We start from the raw sequence: 21,697 nt of genomic DNA on the forward strand, positions 1-21,697 counted from the left end.
CTTTGCCACCCCATGGACTGTAGCCCACCAGGCTCCTCTGTCCATGGAATTCTTCAGGCAAGAATACTGGAGTGGATTGCAATTTCCTTCTCCAGGGGATCTTTCTGAGCCAGGGTTGGAACCCGAGTCTCCTGCATTGGCAGGTGGATTCTTTATCATTGCTCAACCTGGGAAGCCCATATCAGAGTATATATCCTCTAAATTGTATTAGGTATTTTCCACAAATAAGCTAATTCAGTCCTCAACAATCCAAAGGTAAGCACCATTAGTATCAGCATTTTAGAGATGAGGAGACTAAAGCCCAGAGAGGTTAAGTAACTTGCTCAAGGTCAGACACATAGTAAGGAGCAGAGGTAGGCTTGGAATTAAAATCCAGTCCTGTACTCTTATTCACTATACTACATCCTCAGAAAAGACTACAACCAACTCTTAGGTTGAGAGAGAGGGATGGAGAGAGAAAAAAAGAGCAATGTGGGGAGGAGAAAGAGCGAGATGGGGAGGGGAGAGAGAAGGAAAGAAATGATCAGGCAATAGATTCTAAAGATGACATCTGAGCTATGTATTGATGAAAAATAGAAAATAGCATACATTTGTATTGGGGGCATTCTAGATATAGACTGTGATGACTTGGAAAATACTCCTTGATTGGGATTAACAGATGAAGAAGATAAAGGGTGGGGGTTGATAGAGAAGAATAAACAGACATTTCAAAAGGTCTAGTGCAGCCTAGCAAGGAGAATGTTTCCTTGGTGCTACCAAACAGACCACCACAAAAGTACCTGGGGCAGTGTCAAGGCCCTACTGAGATGGAAGGCACTGCCAGACTGGAGCCGTCAGCTACATAATCTCTAGAGTCAGTCTGAGTTAATTTGCATCTCTTCCATTTATAAGCTATGAGGTCTCGGTCAATTTCCCCAACTACTTTGGGTATTCATTGTTCCTCTCGATCATTTGCTGGTCAGAGCATCTTCTCAGATTGCTGTTGTAATGCCTAAGTGAGGCAATACACATAGTCTCCACAGTACTGGACAAGCAGTAAATTCTTAATAAATTGTAATTTTATAAAACACTAATTTCTAATATACCACATGTCAAGCATCATTCTAATATGGTGGTTTACAAAATGTGGTTCCCCAGACCAGCGGATTTAGAATCATTTGGAAACTTGTTAGAAGGGTGCTGTCTCTGGCCCCATCCCAGAGCCACTGAATCTGAAAGTCAGGGCATGGGAATCAGCACTCTGTTTTAGCAAGTCCCTCCAGGTGATTGTGATGCCCACAAAAGATTGAGAATCATTGTTGTAAGCATTTCATGTGAATTGACTTCATTACTTCCTCATGGCAACCCAATGAGGTAGGTACTATTTTCTCTATTTTAAACATGAAGAAACTGAGGCATCAAAAAGGAAAGTAAGTGACAAAGGTGAGATAGCCAATAAGAAGTGGAAACAAAGTTTTTAACCTCATTTTAAAATTTTCAAAATTTCAAAAAATTTCTTCAGACAAGCCTTTCTCTTTTTACTTCCTCCCCTTTTCTGATATCATAGCCTGTTCCCATGTCTTTGTGCCTTTAGTGTTCTGCGCTAAAGCAAAATTACCACCTATTGCTTTATCTACACCTTTCTTGGACCCAGTTGCTCTCGAACATCCATAATGCTTGGCATGAGGCTAGTCAGAGATGAAGGGGTGCGTGTACTGGCCATACCACTGGAGTGATTCTTTGTGTATTGCTTGCTGAGGTAGAGAAGTCTGACATAGAAAACCCCATTGTCAGCAGTGTCAACTTAGATTACAAAGGACAGTGACTGTTTGGGGAACCATTAGACAAATTATTTTGACCTGCTCTAACAATTTAAATATCTTTCATTTTATTTTGCAAATAAAAAATTTGAATTTCATCACTTGACCACACCATGAAACCATCTCTGGGCAGAAAGTACAATCCCGAGTGACCTTGAGCAATCAGATTTTTATCAATATGCTCTTAATCAGCAAGCATATTAAGGTCTGAATAGCATGAACTCTGCAGCCTGAAATGGTAATGGTGCCTGTTCTCCTTTCCTTAGTAAGCATACCTAACCTTCTTTATTTCTTAGCCACTTTGACGGATTCTTTTCAGGGCTGGCCAATATGTCATTAAAAAACACAGAATAAGCACTTTGAGCCAGATCTGAAGATTCTGATCATTTTGACCTCTACTAAAACTGGCTCCTCTTGAACAATTATAACAAATACTCTGCTAACTTTGGCTCTTAAATATTCAGATGGCAGCCATGCCTTATCTCTATACAAAAGGAAAAGGGAAAACCTAATGATCATCAGGGAGTGGATCTTTGTCAGAGTTTCTTGCTGGTCATGACCTTTCTGGAGAGAAAGTTAAAATATGTAAGTATGTAGGAAAATATCCGATATTGTCATAGCACTACAAAGGAAGATGGAGATTATAGTTAAAACAAAGCAATTCCTAAAGAATCATATTATATTCTAAAATGTATTTTTGTACCTTAAATAAATATTTCAAAATATCCTACAAGCCCTCGTGACAGATTTTTAGAAAGAGGTGTGGTAGTCATTAGTTCTTGTTGTAAACACTTTTTTTTATTGAGGGGAAATTCATGTAACAAAATTAATCATTTAAAGTGAATAATTCAGTGGCATTTAGTACATTTCAGTGTTGTGCAACCATGACCTCTATCTAGTTTGAAAACACTTTCATCACCTCAAAAGGAAACCCTTTACCAATTAAGTCATTATTCTCCACTCTCTTATCCCCCAAGCATCTGACAACAATCGATCTGCTTTCTATATCTTATGAATTTATTTATCCTTGATATTTCATAAAAATGGAATAATACATATAAAAGGAACAACACAATAGGTGACCCTTTGTGTCTGGCTTATTTCACTCAGCATGTTTTCAAGGTTCATCCATGTTGCATCATGTATCAGTACTTTATTCCTTTTTTATGGCTAAATAATATTTCATTATATATATTTACCAGAATTTGTTTACCCATCATCTGATGGATATTTGGTTTATTGTGAACAGTGCTGCTGTGAATTCATGTGTATTGTATTTGAATATCTGTTTTAAATTCTTTGGAGTATGAAACCCAAGAGTGAAATTGCTGGGTGATGTGGTAATCCTATATTTAACTTGTTGAGGAACAACAGTAGCTAAGTCAGTTTATGTTCCCACCTGGAGTGTATGAGGGTTCCAATTTCTCCAAATCCCCACCAACACTAGTTATTTTCCAATAATTTTTTTTTAGCTATCTTGGTGGTGGTTTAGTCACTAAGTTGTGTCCGACTCTTGTGACCCCATTGACTGTAGCCTGCCGGTTCCTCTGTCCATGGGATTCTCTAGGCAAGAATGTTGGAGTGGGTTGCCATTTCCTTCTCCAGGGGATCTTCCTGACCCAGGGACTGAACCCAAGTCTCCTGCGTTGCAGGCAGATTCTTTACCAGCTTAGCTATGAGGGAAGCCCTTTAGCTATCTTAGTGGATGTGAAATAGTAACTCATTGTGGTTTGTTTTGCATTCCCTAGTGACTAATGTTGTTGAGTATCTTTTCACGTTTTTGTTGGCCATTTGTATATCTTCTTTGTAAATATGTCTACTAAAGTCCTTAGCCCATTTTTGAACTGAGTAGTCTCTTTTATTGTTGAGTTTTAAGAGTTATATATATAACTATATATATATATATATATATACACACACACACTACATACTAGACTCAACAGATACATGATTTGCAATTTTTTTCTCATTCTGTAGATTGTCTTTTGATCACAATAATTTCATTCTCCTCTTTTAAATCATGTTATTGTACTACATTTCTCCTTGATAAGAGAAGTAATGTGTGGAAGAGCTTCTAGGTGGGATTTCTAGGAGGTAGTGTGCTATATGACGTAAGTAAACCCAAGTGAATGTCCCAGAAATAGGTAACACTCTAGATCACTTCTGTCAGCTTGAGTTCTGGAATGAAGACAACATGTAGTACAGTCTACCAGTTAAGATCAGTTCAGTTCAGTTCAGTCGCATAGTTGTGTCTGACTCTTTGTGACCCCATGGACTGCACCACGCCAGGCTTCCCTGTCCATCACCAACCCCCGGAGTTTACCCAAACTCATGTCCATTGAGTTGGTGATGCCATGTAACCGTCTCATCCTCTGTTGACCCCTTCTCCTTCTGCCTTCAATCTTTCCCAGCATCAGGCTCTTTTCCAATGAGTCAGTTCTTTGCATCAGATCACCAAAGTATTGGAGTTTAGGCTTCAGTATTAGTCCTTCCAATAAATATTCAGGACTGATTTCCTTTAGGATGACCTGGTTGGACCTCATTGCTGTCCAAGGGACTCTCAAGAGTCTTCTCCAACTCCACAGTTCAAAAGCATCAGTTCGTTGGTGCTGAGCTTTCTGTCCAACTCTCACATACATACATGACTACTGGAAAAACCATTGCTTTGACTAGATGGGCCTTTGTTGGCAAGGTAATGTCTCTGTTTTTTAATATGCTGTCTAGGTTGGTCATAGATTTTCTTTCAAGGAGTAAGCGTCTTTTAATTTCATGGCTGCAGTCACCATCTGCAGTGATTTTGGAGCCCCCCAAAATAAAGTCTGTCACTGTTTCCCCATGTATTTGCCATGAAGTAATTTACATATAAGCAAAAAAGCTTTGTTTTAGTTTTAAATTTTCTTAAAGTTGCTTATTGAAGAGACAATTTTATGCTTCCATTAAGTATTCTTGACACTCTTGTCAATTATTAGTTGACTTAGTTCTCATCTTAAACTGAATCTCCCGACCCATGCAAACTACATTATAGAATTGGGGGCCTATGTAGATTTTATGCAGTTTTGCAAAGAAGGTGAGGATAGCTCAACAACTTCAGAAATTATTGTTCCTAGAATATGTCTTGTGGTAGAGAAGGACTGTACAGTATGGCCTCACAGGCTGTGTGCTACAACTAAATGACACTTCCAGGACTAGGGTCATGGGGTCCTCAAAATATGACCAATGGACCAAATCCAGCCACCACCTCCTTTTGTAAATAAAGTTTTATTTAAGCATATCCATATTTACTGATGTATGGCCTACAAGCTAAAAATATTTATTATGTGTTCCTTTATAAGAAAAAAAAAAGCCATCCTCTGACTTGAACAACATACAACAGACCTTGTCTTTAGGCCTTGTGAGAGTTGTTACATGTGCGGAAACTGACTTGAAATTGACTACCCTTACCTCTGTTGCTGCTGCTAAGTTGCTTCAGTCGTGTCCGACTCTGTGCGACCCCATAGACAGCAGCCCACCAGGCTCCCCCGTCCCTGGCATTCTCCAGGCAAGAACACTGGAGTGGGTTGCCATTGCCTTCTCCACCCTTACCTCTAAACAATAGAAATACAACAGGCTTTTTTTGCCCCTTTTACTTGCACTTGGGGAGCATGCAGATCAGTGACCATAGTTTCTATAACAATTAAGGGAAGAGGGTGTGGGTGGGACAGGAGTTCACAGACACACAGGACAAAGATGAGTGGCTCACACTTGTTAGATTCCTCACACCATATTGTCAGCAACAGTTGTAAGTCACTATGAAAAACTGAGATAAATGGAAAGTCTTTGCATCCATGCAGGTTCTTGCTGCTTTATCTTCTGTTTTATGCTATTGTTGTTGTTCAGTCACTCAGCAATGTCCAATTGTTTGGGAACCCATAGACTGCAGCACTCCTGGCTTCCCTGTCTTTCACCATCTTGCGGAGCTTGCTCAAACTCATGTCCATTGAGTTGGAGATGCCATCCAAACATCTCATCTTCTGTCGTCCCCTTCTCCTGCCCTCAATCTTTCCCAGCATCAGGGTCTTTTCCAATGAGTCGGCTTTATGCATCAGGTGGCCAAAGTATTGGAGCTTTAGTTTCAGAACAGTCCTTCCAATGAATATTCAGGGTTGATTTCCTTTAGGATTGACTACCTTGATCTCCTTGAAGTCCAAAGGACTCTCACGAGTCTTCTCCAACCTCATAGTTCAAAAGCATCAATTCTTTGGTGCTCAGACTTCTTAAGGGTCCAACTCTCACATCCATACATGACTACTGGAAAAACCATAGCTTTGACTAGATGGGCCTTTGTCAGTAAAGTAATATCTCTGCTCTTGAATATGTTGTCTAGGTTTTTCATACCTTTTCTTCCAAGGAGCAAGTGTCTTTTAATTTCATGGCTGCAGTCACCATCTGCAGTGATTTTGGAGCCCAAGATAATAGTCTCTCACTGTTTCCACTGTTTCCCCATCTATTTGCCATGAAGTGATGGGACTAGATGCCATGTTCTTAGTTTTCTGAATGTTGAGTTTTAAGCCAACTTTTTCGTTCTCCTCTTTCACTTTCATCAAAAGGTTCTTCAGCTCTTCTTCGCTTTCTGCCATAAGTGTGGTGTCATCTGCATATCTGAGGTTATTGATATTTCTCCTGGCAATCTTGATTCCAGCTTGTTCTTCATTCAGCCTGGCATTTCTTATGACGCACTCTGCATACAAGTTAAATAAGCAGGGTGACAATATACAGCCTTGACATACTCCTTTCCCAATTTGGAATCAGTTCCATGTCCAGTTCTAACTGCTGTACTGCATCTTGACCTGCATACAGGCTTCACAGGAGGCAGGTAAGGTAGTCTGGGATTCCCATCTCTTTAAGAATTTTTCAGTTTGTTGTGATCCACACAGCAAAGTCAAAGGCTTTAGCATAGACAGTGAAGCAGAAGTAAATATTTTTCTGGAATTCTCTTGCTTTTGAATAGATGGTTTTCTATATCTGTTGTACTTAAACAAACTTAACATTTTAAAATTATACACACGTATCCATTAATCTGGAGAAGGCAATGGCACCCCACTCCAGTACTCTTGCCTGGAAAATCCCATGAATGGAGGAGCCTGGTGGGCTACAGTCTGTGGGGTCGCTAAGAGTTGGACACGACTGAGCGACTTCACTTTTACTTTTCACTTTCATGCTTTGGAGAAGGAAATGGCAACCCACTCCAGTGTTCTTGCCTGGAGAATCCCAGGGACGGGGGAGCCTGGTGGGCTGCCATTGATGGGGTCACACAGAGTCGGACAGGACTGAAGTGATTTAGCAGCAGCAGCATCCATTAATCACATTACTGGACTACAGTAAAAAAGCAGATTTATCAATCTATATTGATGGCTAATAGTCTTATGAAGATGTACGGTATAAAAAGATTTACTTGGAAAGTTGCACCTGATTACTTTTTCTAGGTGGTGAACTTGTTGAAGACAAAGACTATATCTTATACTGCTTTCACCTAAAGAGGATTAAGTGCTAGGCTGCTCAATAAAAGTTTGTGAATATGGAATAAAAATAACATAGTCTAACTGGGCAATCAAGCAAGATTGAATGTTTTCATTAATTCATTGCTTTAAGGAGGGAAAAATTCAGAAAATTTTCTACTTCTTATAATTTTATGTGTTCTCTTATAGAAAAAAATGTAAGTGAAATAGTAATAAACTCAAATAAGTGCAACTAGAATGGTGTATTTGCTGTTAAAAGCACACATAAGGCCTATTACGGTAGACTATATCCATGATCTGTAGTCATAGCCATATTCATAAAGAGCTCAGGGACTTAAGCATGCTTGAACTGCCCCAGACTAACAAGGCAACTCTGTGCTCTATTTCTTACAAATGGCCTGTCAAAAAAAGAAAAAGTCAGAGCCTGTCAATATCAGAAAACTCAACGTCCAATTACTCAGAAAGATGATGCTTTTTTATAAACTCAAATATGCTTTGGAACCAAATGTGAATTGTGATTCCAGTCTACAAAGTTGATTCATGAAAGGCAGTAAAGCTAGCATAATGCCAACTATATACTGCATAGGGAGCCCTAGCTCTGCCTTGGTTCCTGACTCATTTGCAAAAGGTACAAAGCCAAAAGATTAATTCAATAATTCTTCCCACCATATGCCAGACACTGTTGAAAGCATTATAAGTACAATGTTGAATACTATAAGCAAAGTCCATGCCCTCAGGGAGTCTGTATTCTACCTATTGGGGAAAGACATATTAAGTAATTAATTTGTTTCAATATAATAATCATATAATCAGTGATAAAGTACTGGGTGCTATGAAAGCATAGATGATAAATATTGAAATGACAGTGAGAGATCACGTCAGACCTTCCTGAAAAATTACACTAATATCTAATAGATGGATTGAAGTTGACTCAGCATAGAGGGAAGTGGGAGCTGAGAAGAGTAGAGGTGAAGAATATTCCAAGGAAAGGGAACAACAAATGCAAAGGTACCAAGATGGAAGCAGCTACAGAGGGGAAATTAGAATTTTAGACAGAATAGATGAGTTTTCAGAAAAATGTATATTCACAAAAAATAACTTGAGAAATAGCCTGACTTAGTAGTCATGTATGGATGTGAGAGTTGGACTGTGGAGAAGGCTGAGCACCGAAGAATTGATGCTTTTGAACTGTGGTGTTGGAGAAGACTCTTGAGAGTCCCTTGGACTGCAAGGAGATCCAACCAGTCCATTCTGAAGGAGATCAGCCCTGGGATTTCTTTGGAAGGAATGATGCTAAAGCTGAAACTCCAGTACTTTGGCCACCTCAAGAGCTGACTCATTGGAGAAGACTCTGATGCTGGGAGGGATTGGGGGCAGGAGGAGAAGGGGACGACCGAGGATGAGATGGCTGGATGGCATCACGGACTCGATGGACGTGACTCTGAGTGAACTCCAGGAGTTGGTGATGGACAGGGAGGCCTGGCGTGCTGCGATTCATGGGGTTGCAAAGAGTCGGACACGACTGAGCGACTGAACTGAACTGAACTGAACTACATAAAATTAGGCTTAAGAGGTAGGTAGAGGTGATGTCATGAATAGTTGTGTGCTGAACATTTTGAACCACATTAATAATTTTAGAGCAATAAGATGTCACAAAAGGATTTTGAGCAAGATAATAGCATGATCAGATTTAGGTTTTCTTTAAAAATACCGCCAGTCCCAGGAGTAGAGACAGAGTGAAGACAGGTTGCCCAGTTGAGATACAATTCACTTCTTTCCTTTGCCATGTTTTCATTTGTAGGGAGCATTGTGCAGTGTAATAACTACTACTGATGATAAATAGTAGCTTCACATGTAGTACATTCACATGTAGAAGAATGAAACCCCTACCCTATACCACTTACAAAAACTAACTCTAAGTAGACTAAATGTGAAATGAAAGACTGAAAAAACATAAAACTCCTAAAAAATGATAGGAAAAAAGCTGCTTGACATGGATTTGGCAATGATTTTTTGGATATGATACCTATGAGCAAAAGCCACAAAATAGATAATACATATAGTGAGACTATATCAAACTAAAAAACTTCTATACAGCAACAGAAATGACCAACAAAATGGAAAAGCAACTCACTGAACGGGAGGAGATATTTGCAAATGATATATCTATTAAAGGGTTGATGTTCAAAATATATAAAGAACTTGCACAACTCAATTTCCAAAAAACCAAAAACATGAAAAGAGGATAAATATCCCTAATTATTAGAGAAATGCAAATCAAAACCTCAATAAGATATCACCTCACATCTGTCAGAATGAAAGTGAAAGTCGGTTAGTCACATCCGACTCTCTAGGCCAGAATATTGGAGTGGGTAGCCTTTTCCTTCTCCAGGGGATCTTCCCAACCCAGGGATTGAATCCAGGTCTCTCACATTGCAGGCAGATTGTTTACCAGCTGAGCCACAAGGGAAGCCCAAGAATATTTGAGTGGGTAGCCTATCCCTTCTCCAGGGGATCTTCCCAACTCAGGAACTGAACCAGGGTCTCCTGCATTTCACATGGATTCTTTACCAACTGAGCTATCAGGGAAGCCATCTGTCAGAATGGCTATTAAGTGTTGGCAAAGATATGGAGTAAAAGGAACACTTGGGCACTGTTGGTGGGATTGTAAATTGGTTCGGCTCCTATGGAGAATAGAATGGAGTTTCCTCAAAAAATTAAAAATAGAACTATCATATGATTCAGCAATTCCATTTCTGGGAATATGTCTGAAGGAAACAAAAGCACTGTGTGGAAAGATATCTGCACCATCATGGTAACAGAATGATTTAAAATATCTAACCCTTGGAAACAACTTAAGTGTTCCTCAATGGACGGATGGATAAAGAAGTTGTAGTATGTATAGTCAATGGAAACATTGTCCAACTCTTAAAAATGAAGAAATCCTGTCATTTGTGACAGCATGGATGGAACTTGAGGGCGTTATGCTACGTGAAAAATACTGTACATGAAATATAAAAAAAAATTCTTAAAAAAAGAGAAGAAGAAGGAAAAAACAAACTCATAGAAAAATAGACTAGATTTGTAGGTTATCAGAAATATGGATGGTGAAAGGGTAGGGGAATTGGATGAAGGCAGTGAAAAGGTACAAACTTCCAGTTATAAGATAAATACATTCTGGCAATGTAATGTACAACCTAATGACTGTAGTTAATACTGCTACTGCTGCTGCTAGGTCACTTCGGTCATGTCTGACTCTGTGCAACCCCACAGACAGCAGCCCACCAGTATCCTCTGTCCCTGGGATTCTCCAGGCAAGAATACTGGAGTGGGTTGCCACTTCCTTCTCCAATGCATGCATGCATGCTAAGTCGCTTCAGTCGTGTCCGACTCTGTGCGACCCCATGGACAGCAGCCCACCAGGCTCCTCTGTCCACAGGATTCTCCAGGCAAGAATACTGAAGTGGGTTGCCATTTCCTTCTCCAGTTAACACTGCTACAGGGTATATGAAAAAATTTAAGATAGTATATCGTAAGAGTTCTCATCACAAAAAGACAAATTCCTTTTTTTTTCTTTTTAAAAACTTTGTATCTATATGAGGGCTTCCCCAGTGGCTCAGATGGTAAAGAATCCATCTGCCAATGCAGGAGACATGGGTTCAGTCCCTGATCCAGAAGATCACACACGCTACAGAGCAACTAATAAGCCCACGTGCCACAACTATTGAGCCTGTGCTCCAGAGCCCAGGAGCCACAGCTACTGAGTCCATGTGCCAAAGCTACTGCAGCCTGTGTGCCCTAGAGCCCATGGTCCCCAACAAGAGGAGCCACCACAACGAGAAGCTCACACATGGCAACTAGAGAGTAGTCCCTGCTTGCCACAACTAGAGAAAAGCCTACACACGCAACGAAGACCCAGTATTGCCAAAAATAAATAAATAAAAACCTCTTGTTAAAAAATTCTATATCTATATGAGATGATGAATGTTAGCTGAACATTGTAGTAATCATTTCACAATATATGCAAGTCAAATCATGATGCTATGTACTTTAAACTTTTACAGTGCTATATCACAATTATACCTCAATAAAAATCAGGGGAAAAAAATGAGAGCTAAAAGATAAGTATGGTAAAAGTAAGCTAAATAAAAGAAAGTGTTAGTCGCTCAGTTGTGTCTGACTCTTTGCAACCTCATGTAACCCGCCAGGGTCCTCCTTCCATGGAGTTTACCAGGCAAGAATACTGAAGTGGATAGCCAGGCCCTCCTCCAGGGGATCTTCCTGACCCAGGGGATCAAACCCGGGTCTCCTGCATCGCAGGAAGATTCTTTACCATCTGAGCCACCAGGGAAGTCAAGCTAGGAAAAGAGGGAGGCAAAAAGTATTGCAGGCAGAGGAAACAATGTGTGCAAAGATTGGTATTTCAGAAAGAGCAGCATCCATGGTAGATACGATTCACAGCCTCAATATCTTTTCTTACCCAGAATTTGATTTCAATTTTGTTCAGATATCCAAATCGATCTCTGGATAATCAGGAGAATTTTGATTAGTTTAAACTAGTGTGTGGCATTTCCTTGGTGACTATTATCTGTTTAGCCCAATACACTTTAAAGGGAAATATGTAGCCCATGCTTCAAGGAGAGATTTTCCTTTCTCTTTCTTGCTGGATGTGATTTAAAAAACAACAACAACAACAACTTATAACCCTTATTTCCCTTACTACACCAGCCTTAACATGACAAACTGTGGGGAGCTTAACACAAAACTGAAATATTTCATAGTAGTAATTGAGTGACAATTGATTTCTATCATATCTAGAGCCTTCTATTCTTTGGACTTCTAGTTTCAATTCATATTCTCATTACTTGAGCTAGTTTGAGTACGTGTTTTCTGTCTAAAGTCACAAGTATTCTAACTGATAGAGTATTTGACAGGGTAGAAGCAATTCAGTATAACAAGACTATGAAGTAAAACAAAATACAGCTGGAGGAGCAGGCAGAGGCAAAGTCTGTGGGCCTTGTTTCTGCAGGCAATACACACTAAGTTCAGGGCATCTATATAGAAAGAGTTCTTCCACCAAATAGGCACACAGTGAGGGATAGAAAGATATAGCAGACTTAACGACATTTAGAACTTTGTTCTTATAAACACCAAAGCTCAGTCCATTTAGTTACTTTATTGTGGTTACACTACATCCATTTTATTTTTATTCTATATCAGAGATAAGTTATATATTTTGTGAGGGTTGAGTAAGTGCCTTTTGAGTAGAGTAAGGGATATGGAAATAATACTAGAGAGCTTGATACTGTTTAGTGGTCACAGTCAAACCCTAAAGGCCTTTAAAAAATTATTCCAGAATGAAAAACAAATGTAATAAGGTAGGGAGAACTGATCTAGGGGATCAAAACTTTCCAATTACATGAAGAACAGATCAAATAAAATGAAAAACCAAAGTTTAGAAGAAAACTGTTAGCTGAAAAAGGTCAATATAATACAAAATAAATTAGGCAAGATCAGACATTTCCTGATTAAATTTTTAAAATTCATGTCTTATGAATATCTAGCTATGTAAAACATTACCCTATTTACATTACTGATATTGTCAGGAGAAAGAATCAAGAAATACCTAACATTGACAACATAAAAATAGGTATATATATGGCAGAAACCAACACAATATTGTAGAGCAATTATCCTCCATTTAAAACTAAATTTAAAAAAAGCACTTTAATCTAAAAAAAAATAAAATTTAAACGCAAAGGTAAATTTGTAAGATGCTTATTTTCTTCCAAATATCTGAACAAAAAACAAAAATATAGTATATTAAATCAACAGCATAAAGATATGAAAATATTAAAGCAAAAAGAGGCTATTGAAGATAAAGCAAATATAAATGAGTTAACTCCTCTAATAAAGTTTCCAACTGAATTGACAAGAAAATACTATTTGCAACTTATGAGAGACATATAAAGTACCTTAGAAGTTAAAACTATTTTTTAAATGAGCAAAGATATAATAGAAAAATATAATAAAATGTATAGGTGGTGATGAATAATAATCAAAGAAGAATTCAATAAATGAGGCAGAGTCACTTTACATTGAAAAACTAGGATATGGTCAGTGAATAGCCTTACATAGTAATTAACAGTGTGGCCAGATTCTGCACTACTATTTTCACATGCATTAACTAATTTACTTTTCAGAACAACACAATGTGGTAGACATGGTAATTATTCCCATTTTACAGATGAAAAAACTGAGCACAGGGAAGTTCAATGAACTGTTCAAAGTACTCACTGTTAAGAGCACATCTGGGATTTGGACCCAGGTCTTTATGACTTGAAGAGCACTGAGACACTACCTTATTGTATCTGAAAGGTTAATCCTTGCTTACTAAAAATGTAAACTCCAGGAGTCACCTCAGATGTATTCTAGAGCTCTGAAATTTGGATTTTAACAAGTACTCCAGTCTATTCTTATGCATGCTAAAATTTGAGAGCTGCTGCACTTCATGTGCTATGTCCAAGAAAATGAGACAAACACAATTTAAGTGGAAATCTCTAATCTGCCTTTTCTGTCTTAGATTAAGTAGAAAGAACAATAAATGATCTAAATATTAATCAGGCTGTCATAACAACCTTAAAAGACTACAGAGAATATATATTACTTTCAACCACTCTTTTTACATTTACAAAACTGATCATACATTACATTCTAAAAGAAAACAAATTCCAAAATCTGTGATGATAAAGACCACAGTATTTGATCACAATCTGCTACAACTAAAATTTAACAACAATTGAAAGGAAAAGACAGAACTAGTTATAATTAAAAGCAAAACACATTCCTAAATAACTACAGATTGTCCCTAACTTATAATGTTCGGACTTAAGATATTTTGACTTTACAGTGGTGCAAAAGCAATACACACTGAGTAGAAACTGTACTTCAAATTTTATATTTTGATCTTTTCCTGAGCTAGTGATATGTGGTGTGATATGCTTTCATGATGCTGGGCAAGGGCAGCCAGCCCCAGGTCCCAGTCAGTCATGAGATCATGAGGATAAACAACTGATACACTTACAAAGCATACACGATTCTCTTTTTCACTTTCAATACACTATTGAATAAGTTACAAGAGATATTAAATACTTCATTATAAAATAGGCTTTGCGTTAGATTATTTTGAACAAATGTAGGCTAATGTAAGTGTTCTAACCACACTGAAGGTAGGCTAGGTTAAGTGATGATGTTCTGGAACTCGGATGCCTTAGATGCATTTTTGACTTAACAATATTTTCAACTTATAATGGGTTTAGTGAGATGTAGCCGCATGGTAAGTTGAGGAAGATCTGTATTTAATCAACTAAGAAAACCCATAGATACAACTATAGAACTACAATGAGAATAATAAACATAAAAATGTTTCAGTCCACCCACCAAAATGAGAAAGACAGAAAATAACAAGTGTTGGGCTCGTGAGTTTTGCACCTGCCGCGGCAGCGCTGAACCCGCAGGCTGCTGATTGTCCTTAGAAGTGGCCGCAGTCGCAGCCTCTGTACTTCCACCCGGCCTGCAGACACTGGAGAGTGTGCTCCTGCCGTGGCCATAATGCACGGGGACACACAGACCTTGGTAGTCAGCCCGGGAGTGGTTGCAGGGGTTGGCATCTTGGCCACATTCCAGGGGAGTGAGTTGGCAGCACCCGGCTGGCCTCAGCATCACGCCTGCTCTGTCCACAGGCTCAGGGAGCAACACAGGTCTGTATGAGCTGTTGGTGGCTCTGTCAGCCCAGATGCAGCCACATGTGGATAGCCAGACCTGACCTTCCTCTGGGATGTGTTTGGTGAAAAAAGCCTGCATTCACTAGTCAAGATTCATGAGAAACTTCACTACTACGAGAAACAGAACCCCGTGCCCATCCTCCAGGGAGTGGCAGGCTTGGCCGATGACCTGGCGGAGGAGCTTCAGAACAAGCCAATAACAGTGAGATCTGAGAGCTGCTGAGAAGCTACTGTCAAAACCCAAGGTGAAGGCTTTGCTCTCTGTGCATGAGACTGTGGCTCAGAAGAATTACGATCCTGTATTGCCTCCTATGCCCGATGACACTGATGATGAGGAAGACTCAGTGAAAACCATCTGCCTGGCCAAAAATAGAGAACCACTGAGAGCCACTATTAAAAAGGATGAACAGGCTGGGGCCATCATAGTGGCCAGGATCATGAGAGGAGGAGCTGCAGACAGAAGTGGTCTTATTCACGTTGGCGATGAATTTAGGGAAGTGAATGGGATACCTGTTGAGGGTAATAATCCAGGAAATCATCCCGATCTTGGCTCAGTCTCAGGATGCAATAACGTTCAAGATTATACACAGCATTAAAGAAGAGAGGCCATCGAAGGAAGGCAAGATGTTTATCAAAGCCCTCTTTGACAATGACCCTAATGAGAATAAAGCAATTCCATGTAAGGAAGCCGGGCTTTCTTTCAAAAAGGGAGATATTCTTCAGATTATGAGCCAAGATGATGCAACGTGGTGGCAAGGAAAGTATGAAGGAGATGACAACCCCAGAGCAGGACTGAATCCCTCTAAACATTTCCAGGAAATGAGACAGGCGACCAGAAATATTAGTCCAGCCCCTGAAAGTTTCCAGTAGGAAATCATCTGCTTTTAGAAGAACTTTCCATCTTAGTAGGAAAGATAAGAAAACAAATAAGTCCATGTATGAGTTCAAGAAGAGTGACCAGTATGACACAGCTGATGTGCCCACTTATGAGGAAGTAACACCCTATCACCAGTAGACAAGCGAGAAATACAGACTTGGTTGGTATTGGTTGGTCCTGTTGGAGTAGGTTTGAATGAAGTGAAACAAAAGCTGCTGATCAGTGACACACAGCAATACGGTGTGACAGTGCCCTATACTATCAGACCAAGAAGCAGCTAGGAGAGTGATGGTGTTGAATATATTTTCATTTCCAAGCATTTGTTTGAGATGAAATAACAAGTTTATTGAGTATGGTGAATATAAAAACAGCTATTACAGCACAAGTATAGACTCAGTTCGGTCTGTCCTGGCTAAAATCAAAGTTTGTTGGATGTTCAGCCTCATACAATGAAGCACTTACGGATACTAGAGTTTAATCTGTATGTGATATCTATAAAGCCTCTGTCAATAGGGCGTTTGAGGGAGACAAGAAAAAATGCAAAGATTATCTCAGGCAGAGACAACCAAGGTGCTGTGAAGCCCTTTATGGAAGACAACTTTCAAGAAATGATTAAATCTTCTCAGAAAATGGAGAGTCAGTGTGGTCATTTTTGGGACAAAACTACAGTAAATGATCTCTTTCTGCTTTATTGACTATGCCAAAGCCATTGACTGTGTGGATCACAATACACTGTGGAAAATTCTGAGAGAGATGGGAATACCAGACCACCTGACCTGCCTCTTGAGAAACCTATATGCAGGTCAGAAAGCAACAGTTAGAACTGGACATGGAACAACAGACTAGTTCCAAATAGGAAAAGGAGTACCTCAAGGCTGTATATTGTCACCCTGCTTATTTAACTTATATGCAGGGTACATCATGAGAAATGCTGGACTGGAAGAAGCACAAGCTGGAATCAAGATTGCTGGGAGAAATATCAATAACCTCAGATATGCAGATGACATCACCCTTATGGTAGAAAGTGAAGAGGAACTAAAGAGCCTCTTGATGAAAGTGAAAGAGGAGAGTGAAAAAGTTGGCCTAAAGCTCAACATTCAGAAAACGAAGATCATGGCATCTGGCTCCATCACTTCATGGGAAATAGATGGGGAAACAGTGGAAACAGTGTCAGACTATTTTTCTGGGCTCCTGGGTCCTGGGTGTTCTTTGGAAGGAATGCTGCTGAAGCTGAAACTCCAGTACTTTGGCCACCTGATGTGAAGAGTTGACTCATTGGAAAAGACTCTGATGCTGGGAAAGATTGAAGGCGGGAGGAGAAGGGGACGACAGAGGATGAGATGTCAGATGGCATCACTAACTCGATGGACGTGAATTTGAGTGAACTCTGGGAGTTAGTGATGCACAGGGAGGCCTGGTGTGCTGCAGTCTATGGCGTCGCAAAGAGTTGGATATGACTGAGCGACTGAACTGATAGTAAATGATGATCTCGCTGTGGCCTTCAATGAGCTGAAAACAACTTTTGAGAAACTGGAGACAGATACTCATTGGGTTCCAGTGAGCTGGTTACATTCGTAACTAAGGGAAGTTTTCCTAATTATCTTTTTTTTTTTTTGTAGAGTGCATGATTAAATCAGTTGCCATTTTGGTGGTAGGGTTTTTAAAATCTATATCACTGTTAGAGATGTACAATCTTGGTTAAAACTGAATGTTTGTATTGTATCTTTTTACAGTCTTATTTCAAACACAGTTTAAGATCCAGAATTAAAATGTACTCAGTACTATATTCTGAGCAGAACTTTGAACCTTCTGACTGTCTTGAATACAGAGCTCTTACCTCCAAGAGGAGGTTGAGCTTTTTATAGAGAGAGTTAGCTAGAGAATGTACATGGGTGTCCAGTGCTTCCGCTGGTCTCAGACGTGGTTGCTGCCTTTGCATTTGCATGTTAGCCATGGAAGATGCTATGTTTACAGCCTTGAGCAACTCCAGACAAGACAGTCTAGGTGTATTTTGGGTGGATCATCATAGATGCACGTGGACCGGCATTAAGGTGGAGTCCTCTTACTATGCTAAAAGTGTGACCGTTTCTCTTACATAGACACAGTATAGTCACAGTGTGTGCACTCAAGAATCTCTCCTTAAAGGAATTATTGAAAATCTGCCTTAATGAGTGGCCTTCATGTTATAGTTTGAGAAGGTTTTGTGAGTACATATACCAGTGACTCAACAAATGCTTAATAAGGGAAGGTAGGCTTTGAAAATTATTATATATGAAACTAAAAACCTTTCCTTATGGCTTAATCATAGTTAGAATGGTAATTACACACCCCAAAGCACTGATTTCAAAGGACAATTTTATTTATAAATTCTCAGACATTTCTTTTTGGACTCACCTGGTTTTGCATTTTCCCAGTAGATTACAAGAGTGAATCCTATTCTAAATGTAGGTTTTACATGTTACTGATACAGTGAAAGAAAATGTGATCATTTTCCCAAATATGTGCAGTTGATCACCATATTTAAATTGCACTATAAGATGTATTTTAGAAAACTGTTCATGTAATGTTAACTTATGTCTTTGTCATCAAAATATTTCTTAACATTGGCCACATACCATCCTAATCTTGCTGTTTTTAAAGAAGTTTAAGAAAGACTCTTTTCAAAAAAATAATTAATTTTTATTTTAATTGGAGGCTAATTACTTAACAATATTGTAATGGATTTTGCCATACATTGACATGCATCAGCCATGGGTATATATTGTAAATATGTAGATGGGATTTCTCACTTTTCTTTGATACTAGTGATCTTCAGCAAGTAAATTATATAGCTCAAGATACTAGAAATGTGCATGGTTGTATAAGAGAATGTGTGTCCCATTCTTGCATGCAGTAAGACCCTGCCACTCAGAATCATTGCATCTGTGACTTTTAAACAGAAAAAAAATTTTTTTTTTGATTTCTAAAGAGTTTAGATGTCCTGTTTAAAGAAAAATAAGTGTAGTGAAATTTTATGTTTATCAAGTATTTGAAAGGCATATTTTTTAAAATTATCAAATGAGGCTATTCATAAAACAGATTGTATATAAAGATGTTGTAACTTAAAATTGTAGCTTTTTAAGTCAGGGTCAACGTTCCATGTAAATATTTTGACCTTTGTACTCAGATCCACAGGTGTGCTCTGTGCACATCTGATAGCACGAGTCACCGGGTTTCCTTCATATGTGTGAGATTTCATACCTGATACACACTCGCAGCTAAATTGTTAGATAACCAATGTTACCTGACAGCCTCATCCAGACAGCAAGTTCTAAGTTAATTAAGTAAACAGCAACCAATTCAGTTTAAAAAGGGTTTTGTGGTTGCCAAGTCTAATACTGAAGCCATACTTCATGGTTGTGTGGCTGGTCTAAGAAAGTACAAGTCTTCCTCGGATGGTTTGTGTAGGATATTCTTTTTGAACACTGATTGAAATTTCCAATAAATTGACTTCCTAGGGAATGAATTATAATTTAGGTAGTCCGAATTCTTTGTTCAGAAATAGAACATGGTTTGTTTTTGTGTTTTGCCTCAATTCTTTACTGTGGAGGTAGAGATCATGTGATAAAAATGGAATCCCTTTTGGTGGCAGGGGTGGTGATGGAAGTGTTATAAAAATATAATTGTCCAGTCTCTCTCACTTTTTACAGTAGAGCTGAACAATATTTTTTAAAATAATGAAAAGGGGAAATTCAGCAATTTGAAAAATCTTTCATCAGTAGTACACATATGCAGCCTTGCTAGTGACGTCCACATGGCCACCTTGATACTTCTTAGAAAGAGATTCAGTTCTCTTTAATTTAGTAAGGCAGGGCTAGTAGCTCCATAGGCTTGGTGATAAATGTTGCAAAGGGCTCTTGATCCTATACTTGGTGTACCCCTGGATCCCTCTTGAGGGAGGAGAGACTGGTTCTTTAGGCAGCCTGCTCCCAAGACAATGTGAGTCACTATTTGAGAGAACAGGAATATTTATTTTTTTTAAGTCCAAATATTTAATATCCAAGATTAAGAAGATAAGTCTGTATTCCTATCATTAACAAACTGGACTCTGGTTTAAGGTAAAATTGAAATACCATTTATTACCATTATTTTACTTACCAGTGTAGACATTCAGTTCAGTTCAGTCACTCAGTCGTGTCTGACTCTTTGTGACCCCATGAATCGCAGCACGCCAGGCCTCCCTGTCCATCACCATCTCCCGGAGTTCACTCAGACTCACATCCATCGAGTCAGTGATGCCATCCAGCCATCTCATCCTCTGTCGTCCCCTTCTCCTCCTGCCCCCAATCCCTCCCAGCATCAGTCTTTTCCAATGAGTCAACTCTTCACATGAGGTGGCCAAAGTATTGGAGCTTCAGCTTTAGCATCATTCCTTCCAAAGAAATCCCAGGGCTGATCTCCTTCAGAATGGACTGGTTGGATCTCCTAGCAGTCCAAGGGACTCTCAAGAGTCTTCTCCAACACCACAGTTCAAAAGCATCAATTCTTTGGTGCTCAGCCTTCTTCACAGTCCAACTCTCATCCATACATGACCACAGGAATGTGTAGTCATTATTGATATCTTTAAGGCTGATCTTCCTGGTATCATGTAATGACTGAATGTATCTAACTTGTAATAATTTAAAGTTGACAAGCATATAAAGGAAAACTATGTTGTTAAAAGTTTCCTGAAGATATAGATTTTTATTATTTATTTTCTTTTTGACTAGTAAGAGTTTACAATTAAAAGTAATGGGAAAACATTGAGTGTAATAAAGTATCTTCAAATTAAAAAAAAACAAGTGCTGACAAACTATAGAGCAAGTGAAACTGTCACTCATTGCTAATGGGAGTGAAATGGGTATAATCACGTCAGAAAATGGTTTGGTAGTATCTACTTATGCTAAAATTATATGCATGTTCTATGATACGGCAATTCCTCTCTTAGATTAATAACCAAAACACTGTGCTCACGTGCTCATGCATACTCAGTTGTGTCTACTTTTTGCTGTCCCATAAACTGTAGCCTGCCAGGCTCCTCTGTCCATGAGATTTCCCAGGCAAGAATACTGAAGTGTCTCACCATTTTCTACTCCAGGGGAATCTTCCCAACCCAGGGATTGAACCTGTGTCTCCTGCATTGACAGACAGATTCTTTACCACTGAGCTACCTGGGAAACCTGTTCATATGCTCACCAGACCCCAAATAGAAATTTCCTAAATACTCAGTGTAGAATGGATAAATGAATTGTAGTATGCTTACACAACTGAACATTATAGATTAAGAGACTTAACAACCTACAACTAACTGTGAACAATACAGATGAATCTTATAAATATAATGTTGCATGAAAGAAAGAAACCACATATAAATGCATACATTCTGTATAACTACAAAAACAGTCAAAACTAATCTATGCTGTTATAAATTAAGATAGTGGTTACTTTGGTGGTAGTGACTAGAAAGTGTTCTGAAATGGGCTTCTGGGATGCTGGTATTATACACGTGTAAATAGGAAGAGAGCATGATACAAAATTATTTATGTTTCTACTTTTAGAAAATATATATTTTTGAATATACATTAAAACATTCGTGTAGTAGACAGAATAATGCCTGCCTCCCCAACCGAAGATGCCTATCTCTCTCTTTCTCTCCTAGAAGTGTTAGTCACAAAATTCATGTTGCTGTCCAAGGGAGTCTCCAGGTAAGAATACTGGGGTGGG

General features: G+C 38.9%; 1 pseudogene; it reads left to right on the forward strand.

Annotated features, from left to right (window-relative positions):
• Positions 1 to 14,603: 14,603 nt before the first annotated feature.
• Positions 14,604 to 17,533, forward strand: LOC128070105 (MAGUK p55 subfamily member 7-like; annotated as a pseudogene).
• The last annotated feature ends 4,164 nt before the right edge of the window (positions 17,534 to 21,697 follow it).

Source organism: Budorcas taxicolor, chromosome X (genome assembly GCF_023091745.1).
Source record: "Budorcas taxicolor isolate Tak-1 chromosome X, Takin1.1, whole genome shotgun sequence".
Lineage (NCBI taxonomy): Eukaryota > Metazoa > Chordata > Mammalia > Artiodactyla > Bovidae > Budorcas > Budorcas taxicolor.